At 42.3% G+C, this 15,428-nt stretch overlaps 1 long non-coding RNA gene across 1 annotated transcript in view; it reads right to left on the bottom strand.

Moving 5' to 3' along the window:
• LOC129532117 (uncharacterized) overlaps positions 1-15,428 on the bottom strand; it is a 128,352-nt gene that overhangs the window by 92,006 nt on the left and 20,918 nt on the right. Inside the window, exon 2 of the long non-coding RNA XR_010129627.1 lies at positions 2,105-2,202. This is a non-coding gene — a long non-coding RNA (uncharacterized lncRNA). The remainder of the gene's footprint in view (positions 1-2,104; positions 2,203-15,428) is intronic.

The following is a 15,428-nucleotide window of genomic DNA, read 5'->3' as shown; positions in this document are numbered from 1 at the left end:
GTTCTTTGTCTCACAGTGAATGGCTACAGCAGCCACTTCTTTTGATTAAAAACAGCTTCTTGAAACAATAAACCCAAGAAAAAAACTATAAAAGGCAAAAATACAAATATAGTCATTTTCTAACAACACCTATTATACTGTCTGCTGAATGACTCTATTAGAGTAAGCTGAATGTCTAGTTCTCTAAATTTTAATTTCTTTGTATTCCCAAAGCAAAGCAACCTTATAAAGAACTAAGGCCATCCCTTGAGGGTAGAGAGATCCAGAAACAAATTACTCTTGGAAATACTACCATTCAAGTTCCCATTGAAAACATTTTTACACAGAAGAGCCCAGATTAAAGTAAATTTCAAGGGCAAAAAATAAATCAAATTTTAGAAATTAGAACTTTAGCAAAGTTGCAAATAAAAGGATGAAAGGGTGTTGCTTGGGTGATGGTGAGAAGTTTAGGCGTTTTTTTGGATATTTATTTTATTTATTTGATTCATTTTAATCCTCTGTCTTTTCTACCAAGGATTGGAGATGGCTTACAGATATACAACAAAAAATAATTCTTAAAAATTGAAGGAGTCTAACTAAACATTTTGGATAAGAAACTCTAAGTGATATTAAGAGAGAGGAATGTAGACCATATGATAATGTAGAGCTGCTCCCAAGCTTCCTAGCAGCCACAATAAAAGGGGAAACAATCATTTATAAGACTCAGCATGTCAACAAGACAAAAGCAAACCAAAAGTTCAGGAGAATCACACTTCCTGAAACTGAGACTGGAAGCATTTTCCCCACAGCTTCTCGTAAAGAGGATGCCCAACAGCATCCCGACAGCAGATACAACCAGGAGCTCCTACAGGCAGGTTCATCCTCTGGTGTCTGCGATGAGATCAGGACAAGGTGTGATTTAGTGAGCATAATTCTAAAGAAGGTGGGTTACTGTGATTGTTCCAGAATAATCTAAGGCAGTGGCTTCAACCCTAGCTGTGCATTAGAATCTTAACTGGGGATCTTTGAAATATCCTGATACACAGACCATACCCCAGGCCAATTAAATCAGAATCTCTGGGGATGGGTCCTAGGAGCCAGTATTAAAAGAAAAGAAAAAACAGTTTCCCATGTTAGTACAGTGTGCAGACAGTGTCAAGAGCCACTGTGATCAAGAAATACCCTTCTTTCTCCCACAGGCACCTCCCCAGTTCAGCCTCAGAAGCAGAACACACACACCCCCACCCCCATTGTGAGACTCGGGACAATATACAAGTCTCAATGCAGGTTTGAGTTTTCATTTTCTCCTGTCTTTGCAAAGGATGGTTCTGGCTATAGCCCTCTTCCCTGGAAGCCTCTCCACACTCTTTGTGCCTTGACTCTGACATAGCTCTTGCTATCAATCTCCATACATTAACTTTTCATCCAGTGATAATGTGAACTGTAATTTTTAGGTAACCATTTGTCTCTTTAGTCACAGTCACACAACACAGACACAACTCATAGTTTTTCTTTTCTGTTTGTAAATAATGTAGACCCCTGCATGCATTTTGACAGATACCATAGATTGGCTAACTCAGTACCCACTACAATGCTTCCCCTCTGCCATTTCCTCTGCTTCCACTAGAAGGGCTGGAAAATCAACATACCTATCCAGCTTGCCATATCACCAGGGGCGACCACACAGCACTGTCCTGGTCATAGATACCAGCAAGGCCCCTGGAGAATACTCCTGTTCCTAAATAAAAAGACAGCGCCTCACAAAGAGAAGGTTTCTCTTGTCTTCCTTATTCCTGCCTGGGAGCAGCCAATTTTCAATCACACAGATGAAAGGACATACCATGCATGGAAAGGGAACTATGGTGACCACACGGAGCAACGGCACGAGCCCTAAGCTCCTTACCCTGGGACTTCTTGTAACGTGAGGAAAATAAACCCCTGCTACCTACGATCATATGCAATCCCAGCCAACACACAGTATCACTAGACAAGTTCATTCTAACAGAGCTTTCAAATAGCAGTTACAATCCTCTATTAAATAAACCTAAGGTACATATGTAGATGTGGGCATAGCCCTAAATGACTGATAGATTTCAGTAGGGAAGTGGAGTGTGGTGGCACCTACCTGTAGTTCCAGCTTTGCAGGAGGCTGAGGCAGGAACAGCACTTGAGCCCAGGAGTTTGAGGCTGCAGTGAGCTGTGCTCACACCACTGCACTCCAGCCTGAATAAAAGAGCAAGACCTTGTCTTAAAAAGAAAAAAAAAATCAGCAGGAATAAAGGATTTCACTAATCTACCCAATTCCTTCTCGTCTGCTACAAGTTAATATGATTGTGCCTTTTTCTCTGCCCTAAGAATTAAGAACAATAGGGAAACTCCTCTTGTCCCTGGAAAGGAGAAACAACTTGTTTTGTAATCCAAGGATTACAGAGCAGAGGAGTTAAATTGACTAAGACAAGGAAAGGCCTTAAGGGTGAGAACTGGACATGGCCCAATCCAAGGGAACAGAAGTATCCTCCCAAAACAAGATAGGAAACAAAGGGTTGTGACAAGTTCCTCAAATGACAGCCTGTGTGGTAAATGAGGGTAAGAATCATGACTCTGAGGGCTGGCAGGGTGCCCTATGGGTTCACCCAACCAGCCCTCTGTGCCAATGCTGAACAGCAAGCACTTCATTTAGCAGAAGTCTTATTACAAAGATTAAAGCCACCACGAGCTAGAAACACAGTGTTTCAAATTCTCTTGGCACCACCTAAATTCCAGGGTTCTTATGTAATTCATTGGAGGGGGAAGGAACCCCTTAAATAACTGATAGTGAACCTGCTTTGTTAAGTGGAAACTTAGAATGAATATGACTGGGAAAAACAAAGAATTGTGAGGGTTGATGGTTCTTGCATCCGAGCACTAGAGAATTCATTCCTATTTCCCAGTTGATTATGAAAAGAGGTGTCCATTCTGCGGCATAATCTTGGGAGCAACCCAGTAGCTAGGGAATTAAATTTATCTGAAGATAATTAAGCCTTGGAGTAAAGGTTCATATTTGGTTCTGATCAAACTAGAGAAAGGGTTGAGGAGGCCATGTTTCCCTTCTGGTGATGCTGTGGACTCACAGAATTGGAAAATGGAAGGAACTTGAAAGATCACCCGGTCTCACAACTCATGACGTTCAAATAATGCCTTCCCCAACATCTCCATCAATCATACCTACTCGAGCCTTGACTTCCAAGCTCAAGGTGCTGTGTTCCTACCCTGAAGATACTAAAATTAGGGAGGTGAGAAATGAGTGCATAAAGGTTCATAACAACATTGGTTTTGGTGGGAAGTGGGACAAGAAAACAGAGTAAAGTCTGGAGTAGGAGGTTGTCCCCAAGGAAAAAGATCTTGAGTGAGGGCCTCTTGGGAGTGAGAGTTAATAAAAAATGGATCATAAGATATTCAGGGAAAACCTTGGTAGAGTGGGGACAGACCACCAGTTTCACAATGTTGCTGTGGACTGATTGTCAGGGAAGGGTCATACAAAGGGCTAGCTAAGGTGGCCAACGGAAACAAGAAAAAGGAGTTAAAATATGTACTAGATGGGCAATGCTGTATTCGCAATTTGAATCCTACTTCCTCTTTTCTTCTGTAATATTAATTTTCCCCAGGAAGATTGTTGCATTTCTTCTGGAGTTTTGAAGCCATTAGGAATGCTCTTAAGTTTTTCCACCACCGTTTTCCAGCAATAAACCTTACTGAATCAGGCAGCAGTCAGCTCTCTAAGCATTATGTAGAGGGTATGAGGGGAATTTGAAAATTTTATGGTCTGAAAAGTGGGCCTTAGCACTTTAGCTTTTATTCTCTGAAAGATCGTATAAATCCCTCTTCATTTAGCAGTTTTCAAGGAAGTGACAGCTTTTGTTAGTCAGGATAAAGTGAGATTAGAAGTAAAAATTTTACCCATTAATCCTCACTGATTAAAGTGAAACTAGAAATCAAATTGTTACCAACTGTGCACTAATTTCAGCTTAATTCCTTGGCAAGAGGTGTTGGAAAGTTTCAACTGGCTGCACTAATTCACAATACCTTACTACTGATGGCAGAATGTCAAGGTCTCCTTCCCTCCTGGGCCCAGGGTGTGAACAATGACTATTTCAAAATCAGTCCAGTAAGATATTAACATTAAATCCTTAGCTATGTTGTTCCTCAGCCATCAGTTTCACACCACTCTCTCTCCTTATTCGCCACCAGCCTCCTCCCACTCCACCAACAGTGAGGAAAAAATATCTCCCCAGAGACTACCAAATCACAGCCGAATGGCTGGCCTCTCCGCATCAAACAGAATGTCTGCAGCATCAAAGCAGGTGTCGCCCCACGCAAGCCGTTTCTATTACAGCGCTGGTAGTGGAAGAGAGTCTTCATACAAATAAGCCACATCAATTCATCAATCAAAATGAATGCATGTACTAATTAAACTAGCAAAAATTTAAAAAGGCATTTGTGTTACAGGAGGGGAGAATAGCATAGGGAGGGAGACAGGGAGTTAAAATTCAGAGGAAGTGAAAACTTGACAGGCACAGCACCGAATAGAGAAGGCAGTAAATATATGGCCAGAATTTATAGTATTTTCTTACCTCAAAAATAAGCCAACCAACAAACAAGTGGCTCGGACACACACACACACACACACACACACACACACACAGTGCCCTCTGGATTGTGAACATTCACTGAGGAGGCCCGTGAGCAAAGGCAAGCCTCTATCTCTCTTCTTCATATCTACTTCTACCTTATTATTGAACATTTCTCCTATTCCTTTCAATGGCTTTTCAGGGCCAGTATGTACAGTTGTATGGTTAGTGCACTGCACAAAGGCTCCAAGCTGAGGAAAGAATGGAGGATAAAATTTAGTCCGTGTTCCAATGGCCAAGTCACATGCCTTTGGCATGAAGTTGCTGTAATCAGGAAGTGGTGCTTTTTTCTTCATACAAACGTGTCCTCTGCTTGTGCACCCAGAGGACAGTGTCACCATAAAAGCTAGCAGTGTCCCCATCCTTGTTTTTATTTGCTTCTATGTCCTTCTGTTTCCTCCCTCTGAACTTTGAAGACTTCAACTGTTTCTATATATGATAAATATTTTAACAAAAAGGAAAAATCTCAATTATCTTCTGAAGCGTTTCATCTATATGACACCAAGAATCCACATATAAGTGAAATATCTTAATGCTTGGTATTGTGTAGACAAAACATTTGGTTGATCAATGTAGTTCATGTTTCTTTCAGATGCTTAGGTACCACAGAAACACTATCGTACCCACTCACAGGCTGGGTTCTCATATATATATATATATACACACACACACACATACATATATATATATATAGTGCAAACTCATTTTTCTAGGCTCAAAGGATCAAATTCAATATATTAAGCACTGAGAAATAATAGACAAGGGGGCTGTTTTTCTAACACTAAATAAGTAGCATTTAGCCTATCTGCTGAATATTACGGGGAAAGCACTTTTTATCTTTAGTCCAGTAATTTGATGTTTCATTTGATAACAAAATATTTTTGTTGTCTTTTGTCTGTGTTGTATTTAGAGTAGAAAAACTTTTAATATTTGCCTCAATATTCCAATTTCATAGTCTTTCAGACACACTGTTTTCTTTTAAAGCCTGCCCTTGAATCAACCTGAATGAGCTTCTTAAGGCTGTCAGGACAAACAATTTTCCCAAACTCAGTTATCTTTGTTTGAAACAATGATTGAAGTTATCTTTGTTTGAAGAAAATGATTATAATGCATCACAGATTTCATTCAGATCTACGTTCATTGCCAAAGCACTCTATACCTCACCATGTGGTAGATGGCAAATGCCATTCTCTCCATTTCCCAAACAGAGAAGCAGTGGCTGGCCAAGTTAAATGGCAGGCCCACGGTCAGACAGTGAGTCAACAGCACAGTAGAGAATTTTCCAGATCTTTCCAAAACGGGCCCCAGACAGCACACTTGGTGCACAAGGGGTGAAAACTAAAACTCCTTTTCGTTTCCCCAAGGCAGACCATGAAACTGTAAAGATGAGCTGGCATTTTGTTTTATTTTTTGTAATAAACTGTTCTTTTCACAGCAGTTGGCCCTGGGGGAGTTTCAAATAGCACAGCTCGGCTGCAGCTGTGGGTGTGGCTCCACTCAATCCCAAGGCAACTTGAAGACCACAGCTGTGTCAGGCAGAGTGGATCTTAAAGTTGACATCTGGGCTGCACACTTTCAAGTTCACCCCCCAAACAAGTTGAGTCATTTTCACAAGCCAGAACTCATTTGAAGGCTCTGTTCCTCCTCTGCCTGTGGTTACTTGAGGCGCATCAAATATCACCAGAGACTGACACCCACATTTGGCTCAGGCCAATTTCTGAATCATCGTCCCTAAGCCCTCCCTTTGCTAGTCATGAGAAACACTCCGCATTGGAGATTATAAAAGTGGTCAGCAGTTTTGGGGATATTGGGCAGATTTTATTTGGGCAGTTGCTTTTGAGTTTTGGTTTTTTATTTATGATCTCTCGGGTTCTTTGTGTGTATGTGGCTATCATGTTTGCTTGGACAAATGGGATATGGTCCCAAATCCAATAGATTCATACACAGTTCTAGAAAAAAACTTTAAGAGGTAATTTTGTTTTTGTACCCCTGCTTCCAGCTGGAACAAATAACTGACACAGTCATCCTCCCTTATTAGTGTCCAATCTCAGTGATAGAGGTGAGAACGCTGAACCCCTCCTGGCCCTCCGAGTGGAGGGAAGGCAAGCATCGCTTGTGTTTTTGTCTCGTTGAGGAAAGTATCTGGGCTTGTGAATGGCCTTTCTGACAATGACAAGCACATCAAAATGGGCGCCATCTGAGAGCTCAGGCCAGAGAGAACACCCGCCACCGGGCCTCCTGCCTCCGCTGCAGGCCACAGCGCTGCATTGTAGGGGGGTTGCCAGGAAACCTTGGGGGAGCCTGCGCTGGGCGGCTGCTGTGGACAGAAGCGCCGCTGGGGGGGGGGGGGGGGGGGGGGGCAGGCCGTGTCCCGGCCATCGGCGGAAGCTGCTCCAGGCAGTCTGCAGCTCAGGCCGTGCAGGCCTGGGCCGATCCCCAGGAGGGGAGCAGCTGGGAGGCCGGGAGAGCCCGGGTCCTCGTTCCCTTTGCAGCAAGAGTAGCCGCCCCGTTGGCAATCTGAGTCTCCTTCAACCTTTCCAGCCGGTCCTCGCACTGTTGGGGCTGCCCGCCTCGCTCTCAGCCCGCAGCTCCGGCCCCGCACAAGGCCCAGTCCCCAGGCAACGGCTGCGTTGGTGTCCCCTGCGCGCCGGCCGAGGGAATGGCGACAGAGACACGGGAAACAGCGACAGCTTACAGGGAGGAAAATCCAAAACAAAGGTTGCGGAGAGTGCCAGAGTGAGGGCCAAAGAGGACGGAGAAGGACTCCACCCCACAGGCTCCTAGCGCCCGGTTGGCCACAGACGTGCCCTGGAGGAGGCACAGGTCGTCCTTCGGGAGAACTCTGCAGCTGGGTGCCTGTGGACTGCTGGAGAAGAGAGAGTAAACCACCAATTTCAATAGAAGACGGAATAGGTCCTATAGGTATAATTAACAGGCAAAATATGTTCACAGTCTGCTCAGGGGGCCTCTTTCCAAGAGGAAGGAACCAAAACTTCCCTCAGAATCACCAGCTTGTCTGTGGAGTGCCAGGCTATCCCAGAAGAAAAGCTATGATCTTAGGCTCAAGGAAGAGTGACTGCACCCAGGCACTGTTCTTTTCCAGCTGACAATTCAGAGCAAGGTTCTGGGGCCATGGCACCTTTCTCCTCCCGTTGCTCCTTTTTCTGTTCCACCTCAGCCAGTCCTGCCTGCCTGGTGTTACCATACGCTTATAAAACCTGTTCCTGTCTGTAATCAGGGCCAGCAGTGACCCACTTGCTGATTATAACTGTTGATTGCCACAAAAAGGAAAAGCCTGAATGCAATCCTATGAATGAAAGCTCTTAAGAACATTTTCTGACCAATTTCCCTTAGTCTGGAAGTGGAGGTTTGGGGAGGGCAGTAGAGGGGCTGCTGCTCAGATTTAAACTTCGAATTTTAACCTTCATTCAGTGCACAATAGGAAACAAAGCAGGTGCTTGGTTGTTTCATTTTATTTCACTTTAGAAGTTGAGTTAACCCCTAAATTAAACAATTTATTTCATATGAGCATGAGTAAGTCACTTGGTCTCCTGCTGGTCTTGTTTTTCTCATTTGTAAAGTTGAAGGGTGGATTAAGGTATCTTCCAATTTCAAAATTACAAATAAAGTTGTAGTGTCTGTTCAGGAATTTACACAGGAGAATTCCTTATTTAAATATATAATGCAGTGATGGGATGAAGGACATAAAATATTTCCAAAAGGAGAGAAGTAACATAGCATTTTCTCCAGCTGAATCTCCATTTCCAAATTTTGCACTTCTACTGCTGATGATTTACTGCTAAATGAGGGCACATCTAAAATAATGAATGCTCCTTAGTGAGAAAGCCGTGTCATCTCTGAGACCCATGCAGAAATCAACCAGGGAGACCTATGTATGAGACGATTTGCTATTCAGAAACCATTATCCTGCATGCAGAAAAGGCTTCATCACCCGGACTTTAGAATCTGGGTTTTCAGTACCAAACCCTGATAAAGTACAGCTGATTTTAAGAGCATCTAAATCTTTTGTTCACACTTTGTCCTCTTCTCATTGTTCTTTAAGTTTTGGGGTTTGAGGACAACAGAGACACAAATCCAACTCTGTAGCAAGAGTATTTCTCAGTATGCACATCAAATATTAACAGTCGTGAGAAAGCCCACATTTAAGGCTGTTTCACCTAACATTTTTCTAAGTTGAGAAGTTTCCAACAGTAAAATTTAAAGTCTGTGGCTAATGAGGAACACAGATTGTTTTTTAAAACTTCGTGTTTAGAGGGCAGCTCTTCAACCTCTCTGTTGGAACTATGACAATGGAGGTTTGATAAAATATGACTCAGTTTCAAAATATCAAATAGCATTATAAAAACGTTTGGACTAGATTTAGTTCTCCCAAAAGGTGGCAGATTGATAGAGCATGGATAAAGCAAGTCAGCTTCCAGGAATGATTGCTTCGTGAGAAACAGGGCCCTTTTTCTCCAGAGGGACATGGACATTCCCAGACAACATCTTAACTTGAAGAGTTCTCAAAGCACAGATCCCAGCTTCCTTCCCTGATGAGCCCTCTGGTGAGAGTGGGAATTTCTGTAGGAATTCTGCAGTGGAATGATATCTTCCTGAAACTAGAAGTTACCAAGTTATTACATTCTGATCAGCCAGGAGGGCTATCACCATAGTTAAGCCTCCCAGAACAATCTGTGAAATGTGTTCTCTGAGCCTCCCAATCCCCTAGGTCTGCCACTTCCCTGCTGTGGTTACCGTCCTCCTGCCCCCATCTTCTCATACCAACCACAGCCCCCATTTAATGGCCTGGGCCTCCTGGCCCCACTCTTTGGCTTTTCCCCCATTCTCATCCCCTTTCCTCACTGCCCTTCTAGGTGCATTTGCTCTCAATTGTGTGACTGGCACTACAGAGGAGGAATGACTTTGTAGGTGTCATTCTATAAGAGTGATAAAGATGGACAAAGTTTTATTTCCATGCTCACAGATAGGAAGAATCAATATTGTGAAAATGGCCATACTGCCTAAAGTAATTTATAGATTCAATGCCATCCCCATCAAGCTACCATTGACTTTCTTCACAGAATTGGAAAAACTACTTAAAATTTCATATGGAACCAAAAAGAGAGCCTGCATAGCCAAGACAATCCTAAGCAAAAAGAACAAAGCTGGAGGCATCATGCTACCTGACTTCAAACTATACTACAAGGCTGCAGTAACCAAAACAGCATGATATTTGTACCAAAACAGATATACAGGCCAATGGAACAGAACAGAGCCCTCAGAAGTAATACCACACATCTACAACCATCTGATCTTTGACAAACCTGACACAAACAAGCAATGGGGAAAGGATTCCCTATTTAATAAATGGTGTTGGGAAAACTGGCTAGCCATATGCAGAAAACTGAAACTGGACCCCTTCCTTACACCTTATACAAAAATTAACTCAAGATGGACTAAAGACTTAAACATAAGACCTAAAACCATAAAAACCCTACAAGAAAACCTAGGCAATACCATTCAGGACATAGGCATGAGGAAAGTCTTCATGACTAAAACACCAAAAGCAATGGGAACAAAAGCCAAAATTGACAAATGGAATCTAATTAAACTAAAGAGCTTCTGCACAGCAAAAGAAACTATCATCAGAGTAAACAGGCAACCTACAGAATGGGAGAAAATTTTTGCAATCTATTCATCTGACAAAGGGCTAATATCCAGAAGCTACAAAGAACTTAAATTTACAAGAAAAAAACAACCTCATCAAAAAGTGGGCAAAGGATATGAACAGACACTTATCAAAAGAAGACATTCTTGCGGCCAACAAACATATGATAAAAAGCTTATCATCACTGGTCATTAGAGAAATCCAAATAAAACCACAATGAGATACCATCTCACACCAGTTAGAATGGCAATCATTAAAAAGTCAGGAAACAACAGATGCTGGAGAGCATGTTGAGAAATAGGAACACTTTTACACTGTTGGTGGGAGTGTAAATTAGTTTGACCATTGTGGAAGATAGTGTGGCAATTCCTCAAGGATCTAGAACCAGAAATACCATTTGACCCAGCCATCCCATTACTGGGTATATACGCAAAGGATTATAAATCATTCTACTATAAAGACACATGACACGTATGTTTATTGCGGCACTGTTCACAATAGCAAAGACTTGGAACCAACCCACATGCCCATCAGTGATAGAATGGATTAAGAAAATGTGGCACATATACATCATGGAATACTATGCAGCCATAAAAAACGATGAGTTCATGTCCTTTGCAGGGACATGGATGAAGCTAGAAACCATCATTCTCAGCAAACTAACACAAGCACAGAAAACCAAACACCGCATGTTCTCACTCATAAGTGGGAGGTGAATAATGAGAACACATGGACACAGGGAGGGGTACATCACACACCAGGGCCTGTCGGTGGGTGAGGGGCTAAGGGAGGGAGAGCATTAGGAGAAATACCTAATGTAGATGACAGGTTGATAGGTGCAGCAAATGACCATGGCACGTGTATACCCATATAACAAACCTGCACATTCTGCACATGTACCCCAGAACTTAAAGTATAATAAAATAAATAAGATTTTAAAAAAGATGGGCAAAGTTTTTTGACTGTAAATGTTGTCTGTTGACCCCAGATAATTTAGGTATCACTTCTTCAAAATACCAGAAGTTGTTTTGATTCAAGACTTCTAAGGACATCAAAAAGAATAAAGGATTATTTGAGACAAGTAATCCTATACTATAGCATAAAAAATACACAGCTTGCTAAATAGATCATTTACACTTACATGTAAATGCCTGTAAAGCTCCAAACATACTCAGCTAGATTTTCCCAATGATCTATTAATTCCCTCTAAATAAGTTTGGAACCCTTAACAAAGACTGGTCAAAGAGAATGTCTCTTGTTTACCTTCTTCCATTAATAAGGGACCATTGCCTTCTGTGTGTCATTGCTGATCCACTAGTTACAAAATGTTCTGTGTCTGCATGTTCAGAGCTCATACTTTACAGAGCCATCTCTGTAAGAGAATTCCTTTCCTTCTCCCTTTCACCCTCCCTATCTTCCTCTCTCCATCCTGCACTCATGGGAGGGATTTTACCTGCCATCTTGGCTTTTTACTAAAGTAATGTATGAACTGAACATCTTGCCCACCCCTCAGAAGTCACTGAGTTATTTCTTGAGTTGACTATCAAATGTTCCTTCTCTTTCCCACTCTGGTGGGTGCTGCTGTGGTTTCACCTGCCCAGCATCTGTCTCACTGGGGTAGTGTTGGTTAATCACATCTTGCTGGTTTCAGAAAAGCTCCAAGAGCATCTTCACAGAACATACCCAAAGTTAGAGCTAAATTATCAGCCAGGCCACCTGACTGCCCCCTTAATCACCTTTCTTTTTATAAGGAAGTAAAACCCATTTGCCTCACCCTCTCACTGGCCATCAAGTGTCCCACACCCATATAAAAATCAAATCACCAGCCTGGGCAACATGGCAAGACCCCCGTCTCTACAAAAAATAGAAAAAAAAATAGCCAGGTGTGATGGTGCATGCCTGTAGCTGCAGCTACTCAGGAGGCTAAGGTGAGCCATGATCATGCCTCTGCACTCAAGCCTGGGTGACAGAGTAAGGCCTTGTCTTAAAAAAAAAAAAAAAAAAATCCAATCAGCCTACCTATAGAGATTACAAGCATTCTTAGCAAGGTACTCTGCTAGGAACTAAGTAACCAGATACAGAGTCCAGCCAGGTTGCCAAGAACACTGCAGGATTTCTGAAAACAGCAAAGGGAGCTACAAAGAGCTCCCAGAGGCCAAGCCACAGAAAATCCTGGAAAGCAGTGCATGACACTGGAGGTCCACACGGCCAAACTGCTTCAGCAGAACAATGCATTTTTATGGAGTTCATTTAAACCATTATGTTGTGTACACTCTCTTTTGTTTTAAATGATACATCACTGCTGACAGTTGGCATGTACTGTTTTCATAGCTTAGCCTTTATAAATATTATGAGCACATATCACAGCAGTATTGTTATAACGAGTTACAATGATGTGTTCTTTGAGAGAGTGCCAGTGACTGGTTTATATCCTTGGTGATGTTGTCGCATCATAATAAATGTGGTATAAATCTTTTTCAAGGTTCAGCAGTTCCTTTAAGCCAAAAATGCTACATATGGGCTGTGGAGTTTCCCATGTTACCCCCATTCCAACTTTTGAAACCCGTTTCCTAGCTGTCTTGATATATAGTCCCCAATTTTGAGGATTTTAACATGGTCAATGATCTAACTGCTCTCCTTTAATGGAATGCAGCCCTTATTATAATCTGGAAATCATTTTAATCTAAATATCACCAACAGCCAAACATAATAAAATATGTATAAGTCAAATAACATTACAGAGACCCCAGCAGCTCCACAGTGGAGCCAGCCACAGCCACTGTGCAACCGTAAGCCTCAGGAGAGGGAGGGAGGGAGAGCAGGCATCTCAATTTGCTTTCACAGGGATGAATCATTGCTGGGGAGGTACAGGAGAAAGCAGGCACCCTCCACGAAGGAGAGGCTTTGTTCACTTCAGAGGAGGGCCTTCTCTGAATATCAGGAGTCAAAAGCAGAGGATGGGTCGTGAAATAATAACCAGCAAGCTGAACACGGAGGGTTGAGAGAGTTAATCTCTTTCTGATGTGAAATTACTTTCTTGGTTTGGACAGGTTGGTATGGTCTTAGTTCCTTCATTCTACCTTAAGGGACCAGGACGAGGGCTGAGAAATACAGACCTTTCATAACGGTGCTGAGTCCATGTTCGCTGTTCTGAGGACAGGTAGCAATAACTCCTACACACTCACTCTCATCGGACTCTGAGTCACTTTCTGTAGAATGGTACCATCTTTGGTGCTCAAGCCCCTGATTGTGTCTACGAAAATGAGTCCCAGATGTACTGCTCCCTTTAAGGTAGGGTGTGTCAGAATGATTAGTTGGAAGATGTAGGTATACTGAAAACTAAACAGCTGAATCCTGGGTCATTAAATCTTCATTTAACCATGCTAATCGTATACACGAGCCAAGAGCTGCCTTCAGATAATCATGCCCAACAGAAATTGGCTGTGGAAGCAGAATTGATCTATAGTCAGCTGTCCCAAGCTCGAGGTGGTAATTCTTTTGCCAAACATTAAACTGTTCTATATCATCAATGAAACCACACTTGAGTCAGAACAAACCCAGGAGAGCGTGTTAGGAGATGCATAACACGGCTATGGAGAAAACTCCCTGGTAAGGTACGTCCTTCATTAAAGCTCTAAATCATTTCCATTCCAGACCAGACTAGGGTTACTTCATTACCTTTTCCTGTGAATTATTAATACCAGAAACACGAAGCCTTGAGGCAAGGGTTGGAGAAAACTTCATGCACTGAGGAAATGAACCCCACCTATTTTTAAGTGCTTCTCCTCTTCTTTCAGTTGTTCCCTGGAATTTCCTCTGTTTCCCCCAGCTGAAGTGTTTGGGCATTTTTAAATAGTGTTTGGGTCCTTAGTGGATCTAGTGGTTTTGCTTGAGTTTGTTTATTCTTTTAGGAATATCTTTTTTAAGAAAAAACTAGTTCCTGTCACTTTTTCACAGTGTCTGTCCCAAGTGCCAAGTGACCCATGAGGATGTGAGTTCTGAGAAAATTTCTCTACCGGCTTTTTCCTTCAGTATGAAAATAAACTGGTATGTGAAAAATGATTTCCATCAGCAAACCCTTCCTGTTGCAACAATAATCTGTTGTAAGATGCATCACGAGACACAGACACGCGGATTCAGGGGACAAGGACACCTGCTCTCATCCTACAGAGCGCTGGATGCTCTCCCAGGCTTCATCTCAGACCATTCCTTCCCAACCCTTGGTGCCTCCTTACTTTTCCTGCAACCTTCTCTTTCCCTTTTGATTCTGACTCCTCTGGGAGCACATTCGGTCTCATGACTTCTAAACTGCCCACCTGTTCTCCTACCTTCTTTCTAGCCCTGTATTCCTAACAGGCCACAGACACCCTCACTCTACTGGCCCAAGTGAAAGGCATTTTGTTCAAAATTACTTTTATATTCTACAACCCCCAAGGACCTCTCTCCAGCACTGGCTGGACCTACTGGAGATGCTAAGTACATCTTTGTGGGTTGATTGAAACCAGAAAGATTAAGTTGAAAGAAAATCTCAAGGTATGTACATTTCTAATGCCCTAAATACATAGACTTAGGAAGATCTAGGAAATTGAAGACTGGAAGACAACTGTGGAGACACTCTTTGGACCTAATTCCTGAAGTCTACATAGTTCAGAAGAAAACTTTGATGATGAAGTTACTGATCGGGGGTCTTCTAAGCTTGAGAAAGATGGGTTTTGCTGAGGGAGAAAAAATGTTCATGAAGCTTCTGGAACTTCCACCATGTCTCAGAAAATAACCTCTTGAGGAATTGGGAATAAATAAAATCAGAACCATGTGGGATATATTTCCCTTTATATACATATTGAGGCTATAAAAAATAAAGGGAAAGTATTCAGCTAAAGTTATTTAGGGTTTGGGTTTACTCACAACATCTGAAAAATAGTTCAAGATGTTAGTTGAACCCAAAGTGCAGCAATGTTCACCTTCTCCTACTGAAAATAGAGTCTGTGTAGCAGCTGAGGGAAGACATGTTTAATGTCAAGTTAATGAAAGGAGAAAAAAAGTATGTTGGAGCTGAAAGGACAAGGGAGTGTTCAAATATGCACAGAGAAAAATATGTTTAAAGCTAGACGAAC

Source organism: Gorilla gorilla, chromosome 11 (assembly GCF_029281585.2).
Source record: "Gorilla gorilla gorilla isolate KB3781 chromosome 11, NHGRI_mGorGor1-v2.1_pri, whole genome shotgun sequence".
Taxonomy (NCBI): domain Eukaryota; kingdom Metazoa; phylum Chordata; class Mammalia; order Primates; family Hominidae; genus Gorilla; species Gorilla gorilla.
The sequence above is the reverse complement of the archived record's forward strand: the minus strand, read 5'-3'. Positions and strand labels throughout refer to the sequence as shown.